Source organism: Anopheles maculipalpis, chromosome 3RL (genome assembly GCF_943734695.1).
Source record: "Anopheles maculipalpis chromosome 3RL, idAnoMacuDA_375_x, whole genome shotgun sequence".
NCBI classification, from domain to species: Eukaryota; Metazoa; Arthropoda; class Insecta; order Diptera; family Culicidae; genus Anopheles; species Anopheles maculipalpis.
This window is the reverse complement of record NC_064872.1, coordinates 26653587-26667838: the sequence shown is the minus strand read 5'-3', so window position 1 is coordinate 26667838 and position 14252 is coordinate 26653587. Positions and strand designations below refer to the sequence as shown.

General features: G+C 41.5%; 1 protein-coding gene across 1 annotated transcript in view; it reads right to left on the bottom strand.

Moving 5' to 3' along the window:
* The window catches only part of LOC126565670 (thioredoxin-2-like), a 286777-nt gene that overhangs the window by 213540 nt on the left and 58985 nt on the right, over nt 1-14252 (bottom strand). The gene's annotated exons all lie outside the window — the stretch shown is intronic.

Genomic DNA, 14252 nt, shown 5'->3' with positions numbered 1-14252 from the left:
CACTGAAGAAAATCACTGAGGTTCAAAATCAAATCACTTCCCCCAACAAACGGAACCTACTTTTCACGGCACCAGAGCTCGGTCGATCTGCAGGCCACGAACAACGATCACCAACTGATCGGAAGCCGGGCTGCGCAGCAGGCTTTTAGTGCTGGGGCGTTAAGAAGCGTTTAGATTGCTGATGCAGGTCCGCCTGTACACTTCTAGTTATTGCTTCGCTTGCTTGCTTGTTCTTTCACTGGTAGCTGGAGAAGCGATTACTGGCTAGTGGTGTTGGGTATACGAATGGACACGATCGGATAAGGGGTGTGAAGCATCATGAAGTGAAAAACACACAGCTTAGTGGACAAAATTATTGGCAAATCGTGTTGAAAGAGAGATCTTTCGGGGTGGTTTCTTTGCTTATTAGCTTTTGGTGCTTCTTTTATTTTCTTGTCTTCTGTAGTAGCTTAGAGTTTAGATTTAGATCATGCAGTTAACAGCGGCAGATATTACTTGGTTTTACACGCTTAGCGTGTTGAGACAGCTTGTTTAAATATTTTTGGAATGTAAATAGAGCTGCATGGAGATCATTTTATCACTTCTAAAATGATATCAAAAGAGCTGCTGCCCAAAATGTTGCTATTCTTCGGAACTCATTTAAAGTTCATCTTTTAATTTCATTATTTAAGATTTCACAATAATCAATTTCACGGATCTTACAGCGATCGTGCAGCGATATTTAACACGTCAGTTTCGTCAGGAGGGATGGACATGTCATGAAAAATAACACCGAAAGGCCCGTCAAGTCTTTATAGGACCGTCTACATGATTAGGGGAGGACTGATAGGCCTAAACTGAGATGTCTTAAAAGCTCCTTCTATCAGCTGATGCTAAATTTGGCGTACATGAAGTCCATACAAATACAGGCCGTTCTAACGCAATTAATTAAAAGTACATAAATATGAGCAAGTGCAAGAAAATATGATAAATTTGAAAATGGGTCTTGTTGACTCATATTTGGTACATACATTCTTATTCGCTTTTCTTCAACGGTCTCACGCCGGGTATCGAATGGTTTCTTCGTCTTGGCTGAACGACCTACTAGATCACGCCTGCCATCGAATGGCTTGCTAGAATTGGTACTACTGAATTGGATTTTGGAAGATTTTAGTAAATTGATCATAACTCTTCTTTTTTTACAAGCTGACCCCCATGGATTTGCTCATTTTTGCTTCATTTTACAGGTCTAAAATGGATTTTTTGAAAGTTTTTTAAATGTTTTTATAAGAGCGCTCTTAGATAGGAGCTTTTTCATTTGAATAGATCGATGCAATTCTATCAACATCTCCTGACTCTGAGCTTCCAGCTCTTACTATATCAGCCAATGATTTATCTACATTCCCTATTCGTAAGCATACCATTGCAACACAAATAAACGATAAACTAACTCAGCATGCAGCAGACGCGTTGGAAAAACTATTAAAACACATTCCGCAACCACTAGCCAGCGTCGCTGCGGATATCACTGTCATCACTCACACCATCTTTTTGTGCCGACCGATGTCCCACATCGCACGCCCCGCTCCAAAGTAATCTGACTGATGGCTTTTGATTAGTTTAGCAGATGTTTGTCGAACGTTGAACGGGTTCCAGTAGAATCGACAATCTAGAAAATTGTTGGCAAAGCTCGGCTTACTTGTTCGTACTGCAGAAGCGAAGCAACGGGAATCCACTAGCAAACACTCGAAGGAAGCCTCCTTCCTGGGTGCCGTTGCGCGTGCAGTAAGTATTTAGTGTAACATTTGCACTTGCCACGTGTCCGTTTCCCGCACCAAAAAATTTGTTTTGTTTTGTGCCACCAAACGCACACAGCAATGGAATGGTTTGCCTGCCTGGCTGCCTGTCCTCTTGAATGGTCCCATAATCCGAAGCGACCAGTTGGTGTGTGTGTGTTTGTATGTGTTTGAGCGAAACATCACGCGTGCAGGATTTGGTACGACTTTAGGGCAATTGCGTAAAAATCAGACCATTTTCCTCCGTTGAAAAGAGTTCAACAGTTTTTCTATTGTTTTTCTTTCTGTTTTTCAATGTCAGAAAAAAAAAATCTCGAGATTTTCTCGCGCTAATTGACTTGTTCTATCGGTAGAATGATTTGCTTTGAAATAGAAATTGTCAATTGCATACTTTTAGGCGCTTTAGTGTATTTTTTCATACCATTTTCTTTGTAACTTTTTGCATGTAAATGAAAAAAGCTCACAGTTTTCAAAAGCTAATGTAAAAAGATGGTGAACCCTAGCACAATCACCAGCAATATGGTACCGGTCACCAGAGTTATCTGGTGACTAACCACGCACACATTTTTGCCACCGGGAGCGCAAAAGCAAACGGCGCCCTCCCATGCTCCACCCATCGCTGACACGCGTACAATTGCGCGAGAACTAGGCAGATGACAATTCCATTAGCACAAAACCCCTTGCACACCCACTTGCTGCCCATGCCGTGCTTCTCCCTTCCGATGGAGCGAGCGAACAAAAAAAAAAAAAAGAAGGCTAAATGGCGTTTCCTATTCATCCATTTTGAATATTCATCGAGTGTGATTTCACTTTGTACCCGAAAGCCGTCCCATCCTTGTTAGAATGTGTCTTTTTTAACGATTATCACATCTTCGGTGCTGCTACATTGCGTTTCTTTCTACCACTCTTTTGGCCCAGTTCCTAAGGTTCCCAGGTCACCGGCAAACTGGCTCCATTATTGGTGGTTTTGGTATGTGTCACCGTGCAAGGTTTTTTATTCATCCACTTTAGATGACGAACGATGAACAGGAAGCAGTCAGGAGATGGAGAGGAGTGGAAAATCCTTTCCCACATCTGGATTGTGATGGGAAGTATTGGGAGTGTAACACGGCACATCACGGTATCATCAATATCCTGGGCAGATGCCGCTTGCTCCGAACGTGACAAATTGTTTACCTTTGATGTCGCGCAACCTGGCCCTGTGTCATTAGATGTTGTGGAAATTGTGGGAAAGGGTCACACAATAATAGCACGACCAAATGGTATCGAAACGATGGTGGCAGCGGATGGACCTACATTCGTGGGTGAATGTCTTTTTATACTTATATTTCATTTTTCCAGCAGAGGATTTTACTATTTTCGGTTAAGAAGAAAAGGATTACAGTTGTTCGGTGGAAAAAATAATAATTCTACTCTCAAAAGACGCGTTAGTAAAACGAGTCCAGACGAACGGCTGTCCAGACCAAACCACAAAGGTCAACAATAGAACGGTCACAACACAACAATAGCCAGAAATCGTAAGCATCCAACCACCTTCACTACGATAGCCACAGCAATAGTACCGGATGCATCAGAATGCACATAATCTACCAATCCATCATCATCAGTAGCTGCAGCAGCACCACTCATCCACAACCGAGCATGAACGGAATAAGGCAAACGACAGAGAGGAAATGTCTTCTGATATTTTTGTAAATTTTAGTTTGTTTATAAAGTAGTCATCACAAGCGGTGTTGACAATACGACGTAAGCCGTCATACTTTAAATACTAAAAAAATAACAGATAGAGACTAGAGAAAGAAAAGCGCACAACGCAATGGATTCAGTTTAAGGATGAAATGGAAAATGGAAAAGTAATATTTAAAAGTACCACAAACATATACAAAGTTTAACGCCTGAAAGTATGCAGAATATTCATAGCAAGTATTGCTATTCATAACAAGTTCGTTATTCTCATTTTATAAATTCTGAAACAAGCCTTTTTTAATCCATTTCCGAAATTATGAAATAAAATATTAATTGCAAACATTCAGGTGATATTTGATCTATTGTTTTCTTACTATGTGGCAGATTGTCTTCTATTTGTTTTACCTCACTTTTTTCTAATTTTTGTCTTTTGTACCTCTTTTTTGTTATTCAAATATCCGTGTTCCATTTACATGTTTTTTATTTATTATTCACCAAAGTTTTCCCTGCAAATATTTTATCTGCTCTAGGTCGATACGACACGAAATACAGTTTCCTTCTTATGTTCTACCTCCGGAAGCTTTTACTCATCGAATGACACATTTTCGTACTCGTATCGCCCATTTCGTCCACAAAACCGTTCCACCTAGCAATACCAACTTCTGACGCTCGGCACTGTTTGTACCTTTTTGTTCCTCATTTTATTCATTCCTTTCCCCCCCCCCCCCCCCCACCAACAAAACACGATTGTCCATATCCACAACCATTCAACAACCAAACCGAGTAACAGCCCGTAATGACATTGGCAGAAAATTCAATCCACACTCAACCGTTAGCGGTCCCGAGATTGATTGTGCAAGCTCGCGCGTGTTGTGTTCCACCGATTGCGGAAAAAAGCACCCGACCATCGGCATACACAACAGCCGGTACCAGGCTCAATTGAAATATTGATGTAAAATAAATAATCGATATGTAATAGAGAGAGCGAGAATGTGTATTTCACGCCTAATCGTTGAAACGGTATCGTTTGAATAAGATCGAAACAACACTTCCGAGGAAAGAAAAAGCGCGGAGATTGATTATTTACGAATCGCAGGAATAAAATGTGCTGATTCATGGGATAAGGATTTCCGGCATCCGATTTGAGCGTGTATATCTGTTATTTTATTCGGAGAAGAAATGGAGAACCTGTAGGCGATTAATTAGTTGAGATTTTTGCACGGCTTTATTACGCTCCATCGGAGGAATTGTTTTGGAAACGCATTTGCGTTTAGATTAGAAAGAGATTGAATTTATTTTAATGCTGATTAGCAGTAAATGCATTGGATTTGGTAATGGATCCTGTTTTTAGTGCGAAATCCGACTGAAAGTACCCAATAATAGATTTTTCTTACATTCTCAACAAAAGCTTGAGGAATATTAAATTTTCAGTATAATAAATTATCTCCTCGGAGTTTTGGGGACAATTCAAACAGAAATTGCATACATTCAGGCGCAATGAACATAATTCGATAAAATTTAATCAAATTTGAATTATAATTCATTGTAAACACCAATTCAAAACTTACCTTTACAGTTGATTTACAATAAACCCTCTTTATTATCCTCATTTGTAGCCAACGGGAAATAAAATTGTATTCTTAAAATTAATGCAATGTTGCCCTTTTCCAGTGGCAATCATAATTCTTGTTTTCTACCTTGTATTCCTTATAAAAAAATCCCGACTGCCAGAGCAAGGAAATGAATGCCCCAGGTGCCAAACAAACCTACCGCTAACGTGCCATGCTTCGGTCCTGCTGTGGCCACACTGGCTACATTAAAAATCTCTCATCAGCTTCCACCGGCTGTATAATACTATTGTTCAGCACGAAAGCCATCGTCCTACCTACATTGGACATTGGGCTTAAGGACGGCTAACCTGCGCTGTTACCGACCAACCGACCGCGTCCACCCCTAAACCGTAACAGTTGCTACCGTTCTCACAATAATAATAATGTTTTACAAGTATCAGCATCACATCATTTCCCTCCAACCGGCTCCAACCGATTCGCCTTGCTGGCAACGGTGGTTCCACGGAATGCCGGGCTGAAAAGGAAAAGTCCCGGAGATGATCCTTACACCCGACCCGACAACGACCGACGAGTAATGCTTGTCGGTCGAAAAGCGACCTGTACATACAGCGGACGGTTAGTGAGGTGCGAAATTACTTCCACCTTGTTCTACTGATTCTAGTAGAGTGGAAGGCGTACAGATCATCCCACGAGCCCCCGTTCTCGTGGTACGGAACACACGGAACGTCATAAAGTGGAAATGTTGCTGCTGCTGCTGCTGCGGTGAAGGCAACCTCAATCTTTCTTCTGGTTCGGGACGCTCGTTACGGTCGTCATCGGTCACGAAAGCGACAAGATGAGCTCATCTTCACGAGATGGGTCACGGTGGGATGAGGCATGATGATGATTTCCCTCGGTAGCGTGCATGGTGGGAACGATTGGGGGAAATTTGGGACAAAAATTTAATTGAAAATTTAAATGAGAAATTCTTATGCTTAATAGAACTTAAAATAGGAAAAGAAGTAGACCAATAATCAAATCATAGAAACAATTATCAAATAGCTAGTTTCCGATCGGTGATAGTGATAGATGAGTCGACCGGAACCTACCGGGTCAAAACTATCCGTAAGCGACCTGCTGCGTTTCGAGTAAACCCTAAGATTCGAGTTAATCTGTGGGAGCAATTGATTCGGTGATCAATTACTCCTGTGATTGATCACCGAATCACAGGAGTAATTGACGACTTGATCCTAAAGGTCGTTAAGGAAAGAGCAAGAATTTGATGCACTTAATTATACTTATAAGCACGAGTGCATTTAAAATTCTGAAATTATAAGCGGAAGAAAGAGCCTGCAAAAGTCTAAAGATCAAGAGAGTGATCGTTGGACGTGTTCGTCTACTGTACTTTCTGTTCTGCTCTCCAAGGGGTATGGTCATTTTGCATGACTTCGGTTCGGTTGCGGAACGAGAGTGTTTGCTGCCTTAGACACTTAATTGACCCGTAATAAGGTAAAGCCGGTATGAAGCCGGTATTGTCAGGCAGGATCGAGGATTAAATCCCATTCGGACCATCGCCACCGCTATGTGGACTGACTTTCTAACTACGTGGTATCAATAAGTCTGGTAAGCCATTATTTGGTTGATATAACCTCGGAGGACGTTAAGCCAAAAAGAGGATGAAGATCGAAGACAGAAATTTCTACCAATGGTGTAAATTATTTTATATCTTTTAAATTAGATAATTGTCAAAAAAAAATTATTTGAAAACGAAAAGTGGGAGGCTGCACCATTAACAGAATCTTCTGAATGTATGACGTAAAATGTTCAATTTGCTGGATCTGAAGGTAAATTTAAAAAAAAACTAAAAGCATTAAAACTATTATTGGCTCAAATAATTTTCAACTGCTAAGAACTGCAACTTGTCGTTTTTTTATTTAACTTGAAGAAACAAATAATTCTGTGGTTAATTATTTTACAAAATATTTTAAAAACTGTAGAAGGAGAGTGGCTTTACAATTTTGCCCAGACGTTCTACACCCACCGTGCCACCGAACCCGCACAAATAGAGCAAAAGTTCTCGTCCCATTCTGCCCCCAAAAAATGTGCCCGTGTAACCGTACACCGGTAGCGCTTACGAACGCTCACTACTTCAGCTCTAGCTCCTTGGCCGCAGATTAGAAAATTTTCCAAAAGTTATAATGTTTGTTTGTTTCACCGACAAAAGGTGAAAATGATTAATGGCAAACATCTGGATCAGTTCCGGTGGTTTTGCGAAGGTGATCGTCAGCAGACCCCCCCCCCCCACGAAAACTCGGATCACCCGCAACACGGTGCGGTGGTGTTGCTTCTTATCCCTCACGGCTTACCTAGCGGCCTTGGGCGCCACGTACTGCCCTGGAAACCGCCTAATGAGGAAACTTTTTGTGCCAACATTACACTCAACGCTTCCGCTTTGCCGTTGCTTGCGAGTTCGCTCCGTAGAAGACGGACTTATGAATTGTTAAACATCCTTTTTCGCTTTTACCGCACTGGTACACTTTTCTGGTGGCAATCCACATCCGGACCCGGTGCGGTCGGTACGGTAGGTGAAGTAGAGAAAGCGGGTCGAAAGTACAAATGGTGGTGGTAAAACCGGGTTTTTGAGGTATGCTACGAATTAATTAGCCCGTTGGTGGTAGGATTTTCGTTTTTGCCCTTTTTTTTCTTTGTGCTATAATTTTCCCCCAGCTTGGCTCCTCGCTTTCTCTGTCTTTTTCCGACTGCTGCTTTCATTTCATGCTGGACTGAAATTCAATTAGGCGAGAATTGATGTTTTTCGGTGCGATTAGAATCTCATTACCGGGTTTGGCACCGAACCGGTGCCGATTGCTGTGGCCTCCCCTCACGCTGGAATGGGTGTAGTGCTTTTTTTTCTGTTTTCAGTTTGGCACACAACCCAGACCCCTCCACTCCAGCGCCATCATCGTTGGTGGCTGGAATCAACGCCAGGATGATTTGGTCACGATTGTTAGCAAGCATAACCCCATAAGCTCATCGTCGTAACGCGCTCATCGCCGTGTGCTGGTCGTACATTAAAAGCATCATTAAATGGGACGTTGCAAAAAAGCAACAAACAAATCACACGGTTGGGGTAATGATGGTGACTATCGACCTAACCTTTAGAAGAAGAAAAAAACCAAACACAAACCCCAAAATCATAATTAGCATAAACAAATCAAATCAAATTCAATTAGGCAAATCCTGCCAATCCTACTGGTGCGGGAAGGTTGCAATCGGAATGGATATTTTTTGTGGTACTTTATGTTTTCATTTTTTCTTTTCTTTTTGTGTGTATTGTGTCTGTGTTTCGATTTGTTCATGTTCGTGTTCGTTCTAGTATATGCTTGTAAATAGCATTATTTGTTTGATTCATTAATTTTTTTTATGTCTTACTTCAATTAATTTTACATGGTTTTTTTATCATTTTCTTTGATAATTACTTTCTTTTAAAGCATTTATTTATTCCTTTAAAATGCACCGTACTGTACTTTTGATTTATTGGTGTAGATTTGAGAGTTTTATAACTATAACAAAAGTTTATCAAAATTGATTTAGTTTAGATCGCTTCTATTATTATATATTTTGCAATCGTTTTGTTCTAGCTTTTTTATGTCCTACGTAAATACTTTACGACTCATTTTTTCCTATTTATGCTACAACTTATTCACATTCCTTTTAAGAAACTTTGAAAGAAATAATTACATTTGTTTTGTCGATTAAAATCGACCAATATTGCCACGGTTTTGCTACTTCGAATGATTTCTTTCTAGCATTTTTATCTTTTTTTGAGGTTTTACTTACATTATGCCAAGGGTTTTGCTTACATTACATATGAATAAATGAGAGTTATATGATGTTACTAGTCTTTCATCTGGTCTTTGGCAACCAATATTTTTGTTTGCTCATGATGTCTCTGTGGTTTTGTGATTTCAAATTTGATTCTATGTTTTTTCGTTTGATTTTTAAATAATTAAAATTAATGCTAAATAATAAAAAAATAAAATAAAAATTTCTATCATTATTATTCTTAGCTGTTCTTCTTCTTCTTGGCTTAACGACCTCTAAGGTCATGCCGGTCATCGAAATGAATTACTAGACTGCCGATACCACGTAGTTGGTTAGTCAGTCCTTACCTACGGGGGACGGTTACCTAGTCCTACGGGGGGACGGTTCGGATGTTATTTGAACTCTGCGCCTGGCGTATGAAGACCGGCGCTGCTGTCGCCTACATAAGTCATGTAAATGTTCCATGCTTTTAAGGTTTAATGAATTACATGATTAGTGATTTTTTTTTGTTCGCTTAAAAATTTTTTAATATTTTTTTTAAGTTTACGTCATCTAATTACTTTCATTTGTTATTAACAACTTTTTATTTATTACTCATTAGTTTGGTTTACTGTTTATTTTTATGACATTTTTGATAATTGTAAAAATTTTTTATAAAATGTTCACTTGTTTATTTGCTATTTTTGTTTGGTTTTCAATATAGCTACATTTTTCACCGGTACACCATATTAATATTCACTAGTCCCCTATTATTAATCAAGCATTCCCTTTCAAAAAGAGTTGTTATCACTTTCGGTGACAATTTTTCATCTCTTCTGCTATCTTTCCCACCTTCGCCCCAACCTTTGCCCCGTTTCGAATCAATATCAATCAATCATCTCATCGTCCCAAATGGAGAAGCAAAGTGAGATATGCAAAGGCATCACAGAGCACAAGCAGCTCCGGATGACGGTAGACAAGCACGGGTGCCACGGGTACGAAATATTGTCACATCCACTTAATGTATCCCGGTGCTACCGTCAATTTTGTCATCAGAAAGTGCATACCCCGTGGGACGGAAAGTGCTACTCTAGCCGTGAGCCGAGATACCCTGAAGGTGGCACATTGACGGTTTGGAGCTGGGGTTTGAGTGAAATAAAATGTAAAATACATTTAATAAGAAAGTAAGACGGGTGGCACAAACGAAAGAAGAAAAAAAAACACATCACCCGTACCGGCAAAGTACTGCTCGGCAGTCTCAATTAGTGCAGTGTCACGAATCCGGATTCACGGCTTTGGAGAGTCCTGATTTTTTTCTTTCTCGATCAGTGTTTTTTTTTTTCTTCTGCTGCCTTGTGCAGCGACACAAACCGTGCACGGATCGGGTGTTGCGGATGCTGCTCTTATGATTTATTCCTTCGCTAAATAAGTGCCTAGTACCGCGTTAATGGTGAAGGCGTGTGAAATTGCTGAAAGGCCAATGTGTATCGTATGCTTCGGTGAAAGGACACGTTGCATTCAAATAAAAGCAAATCAGAAGTGTATCGATAGCTGTGCGGATGTTCAGAGGACAATTTTGTCATGATTTTATAAAGCTGTTCTACATTTAATTTATGTCACATCATGTTTTTAGGTTTGTTTAATTGATTCAACTATGAGTAGTAGACTAACACACGCACACAAATTAGGGGAAACTTTTAATAAATTCGTTTCGTTCAATTAAAAACTCTATAACACACCTAAACAAATAAACCAATCAAAAATATTTATCATAAAACAAGACAAATCAACCAACCATATAATGGAAGGACGTAGTTTTTCCTTCATTTGTCCAACTCTGCCTAGATGACCTCCTTCTTTCCTGTGCATACAGTGGCGAATTCGAGCTCCTCGGAGGCACTAAATGGAATGAAAATTTAAGACTCTTATAACGTTGAATCTGGGTTTCGAGGGAAAGATTTTTTGTGAGTTCGAGGGGTTCCCCAGTGGCGGGTTTAGCCTGTCGGAGCTCCTTGTGGATTCGGAGCCCCTTACCAGCTCAAAATCGGTGTCTCTAACCTTACCCGGCAATAGACTCCCCCGCGGTAACTCAGTTCCAGTTCCAAACCCACCACTAGGTGGATCACCTAAAATAATTATAATGCCTCGATTGTTATTTATTCTCACTCATAACGTGATCTGCCCAAAGGACTGATTTTTTCTTCTTGGCTTAACGTCCTTCTAGGTCACGCCGGTCATCAAATGGCTTACTAAACTGCCGATTCCACGCAGTTGGATAGTCAGTCCTCAATACGGGGGGACGGTTCGGATGAGATTTTGACTAAATAATAAGTTCTAAGAACTAAATAATAAAATCAAAGAGCAGCTAGTACAACTTCCATTCGTACGAGCCATTTAAGTTATGAGCTTCAGAGTTAATAGCTCCCGATGATAGTCAAAAATCGTTCAAATATGCTTTGAATCACAATTTTCACAACATTACTGACTTCATCAAAGAAGATCGTATTCAAAATCATACAATGTACAAGTTAGTAATAGTCGGACTCAGAATATCAGGAATGTGACTCCACAGAAACAGACTCCAGGAATGTGGTGTGGTATCAAACCATTAGATGATCGGCGTGGCCTCACCACGGAGAAACTCAGAGTCAGAACATTTCTGTCCTTAGTCAGGACTGTCTAATTCCAGTGCTAAATCTCAGTTCTATACAGTTCTCGCTAAGGTTTTTTGGAGAGCTTTTGGTGGTAGTGTTTAAAATTAGCATTAAATAACGCATGCATTATAAAAATGTTACACGCTTACGCTGTCAACTGGTGTTTGGTCTACCAGTCAGTGGTCTATGCTTACTAGTTGACTTCATAATGTCAAAATTTGAAAGCTTTATCTCTTAATTTACAGTAGCTAGGACGAGATAAAGTGACCGAGATAAAGGCGGCCCGGTCGGTCGGCCGCATTTCCTGTTGGCCGGATACGATCGGGCAAATATCTATAAGATTCTGGCCTTTCGGAAGAAGAGAAAATTGAACGAGTGGGAGCCTGGATCTAGACATCCGGACATTGTAAGCCCCTGGAACATTGAACAGAAATAGCGGATCACAATCAATTAAAAAGATGGACGGAATAACACATTCCGTTTTATTCTCTCCACGAATGGCATTGACCATTGTGATTTAGGGGAGTCAGGAGTCTCCCAATAGTTGCTACATGCTTTAAAAAGCACCACAAAGATGGCGAAGTGGTGTTGTTATCTACTTGAAGTGAGCGCTAGAAAAAAGGAGCGTTTGGGGCGATTCTGGGTAAGAGTTTGGGGCGATGGACAACCTAAGAGTGCTCTATAACCGCCCGATCGCAATTTTCTAGATCAATTTGAAGAGGAAACTTTATCCAAATAAATGCATTGCCTAATTCAGAGATGAATTTATAAGCGACTTTTAAAAGTGTTGGAAACTTTATAAGGTTCCCAACGCCCTGTCAGTTAGGAGGCACGAAGAAGAACAGACTCTCAAACTCAGAACTCTCAAAAAGAAAGAAAGTCACCGCACATTCGCAAAACAATGCCGGTCAGCAAACTCGCAGCATGTGGCTTTGCGTGAAACAATCTCGCACGCTTTCTCACAACCGTGACTTTCCGGCAAGCACAAGGGTGTAGTAATCGGAATGTCCCGAACAAGGGTGTGGTAGTAGTGTGTAAGTAGTAGTCCTGCCGATCCTGATTAAACCGTGCGTAAACGAGCAGTTTCCATGTGTGAGTGTCTCTCTCACTCTCACTATCGTGCATCAAGTTTGTTTTTCGTAGATGGATGAATGAACGATCCACCGTTCGTCGGGACAATGCGAAAGGACACACGCTGCCGTTTGTATGAATGAATGAATGAGCGTATGCTGGTGTGCGTGTGTACGGCGTGCAGCGTAACATGCCGGAACGGAAGGATATTCGTACGCAAACTCCACGCCCCTTACCGGTGGCGGTGTGTTGGTGTGCGAGCAATAAATATCTCATCAGGTAGGCCACGCCTCCCGCAAGGATATGGCGTCCATTGCTTTTGGTAAATAGCTTGTTCACCTTCTTTAGAGTAACCGGAATATTTCATGTCCCGGTGTTGCAAAGTTGCATCGCCAGTGGAGTAGATTTGTGTAACCCAGAGACCTGAGGTTTGTGAGGTGAGGATGGCGTACACTCAATTGCGGTTACCACACAGCAGCAGCAGCAGCAGCAGCAGTCGGTCAGGTTGGATTTTACGCTACTGACAGTTGCGATACCACCCAGCAAGCTCCCTAACTCCATGCTCGGTAGTGAGCATTAGCAGTCGTATACCTTACACCAAAGGGCTCACAAACTGACATACGATGGCGGGATGACTGCAACTGCTAGGGTTCTCCCCTAGCTTGAACATAAGGCCACTCGTCGATGTCAGTGTCGCTCGCTCTCTATCTCTCTTCTTCTCACTCTATCCTGTTCCACTCTACCCATCGGTGACACGGTTTAGGGTGACTGTGTGGATACTCGAACATCCGGGGTCGCGGTATACGTGTGTGCGAGAGCCGGAAGGACATGAAGCTAACGACGAAAGGCACCGACGAATCCGTGGTTAGCTTCGAAAACGATGGGAAATACGATGCCGAGTGGACCTGTGACGGGTGACGGTAGACATCATCTGGTTGCAAACCCTCTAACAGCCAACGTGCACTAGGATGAAGTCAATTTTGATATCAGTCGTTACGCAGCTTCCATCGCAGCAAGCCAGTCGGTGGTGTCAGTGTCAGTAGGCTTTGATAAGAAAAAGGCATCGACAGTTGCTCCCCAAACCAGGACGGATTTCAAAGTGTGACAGAAAGAGAGCCAAAGGATGTTAGCATCGCGGGGCCCCGTTTGTTCTTTTGTTCCCAGCTAGGCAGTAGCTGTAGAAGCCAAAGTCCGTTTCCAAGCACGAGTAACGGAGCAACGGATCCGGGAAGGGTTTGACGTTGGAACACAAATAACCAACACCTGCGTTTGGTAGTCGGTCTCAGTGCTCATCGGTGTCCGTCTGTGTCGGGAATAATTAAAGTGTAACGTCGAGTGTCTAATTCCGAGTGCCCTGAAGGTGCTCCTGTAGAGTTGAGGTTAGGTGCAAACAATTCGTAGTGTCTCTCGTAGGTACAAAAAAAACGAGTGACCGTAGAAAAAGAAATCATGGTACAAGTGCGGTGCTATCGGAACATCCTAGCAATGTGATTACTAGTTCGACATTTAATCTTTTCGTGTGCTCTATCTGTCCGGTGGTGTGTTTGAATTAGTGCTTTTTTTATTTGTATTCTTTTGTGACAAAAAAACACACACACACAAAAGTCATCCGACGAACATCCTTGCGACGATTCAGTGCAAGGTGTCCAACGTTGCTTCGCAAGGATACATTTGGCCCATTAGAGAACGTGTCCGCAACAAAGTCACTTCTG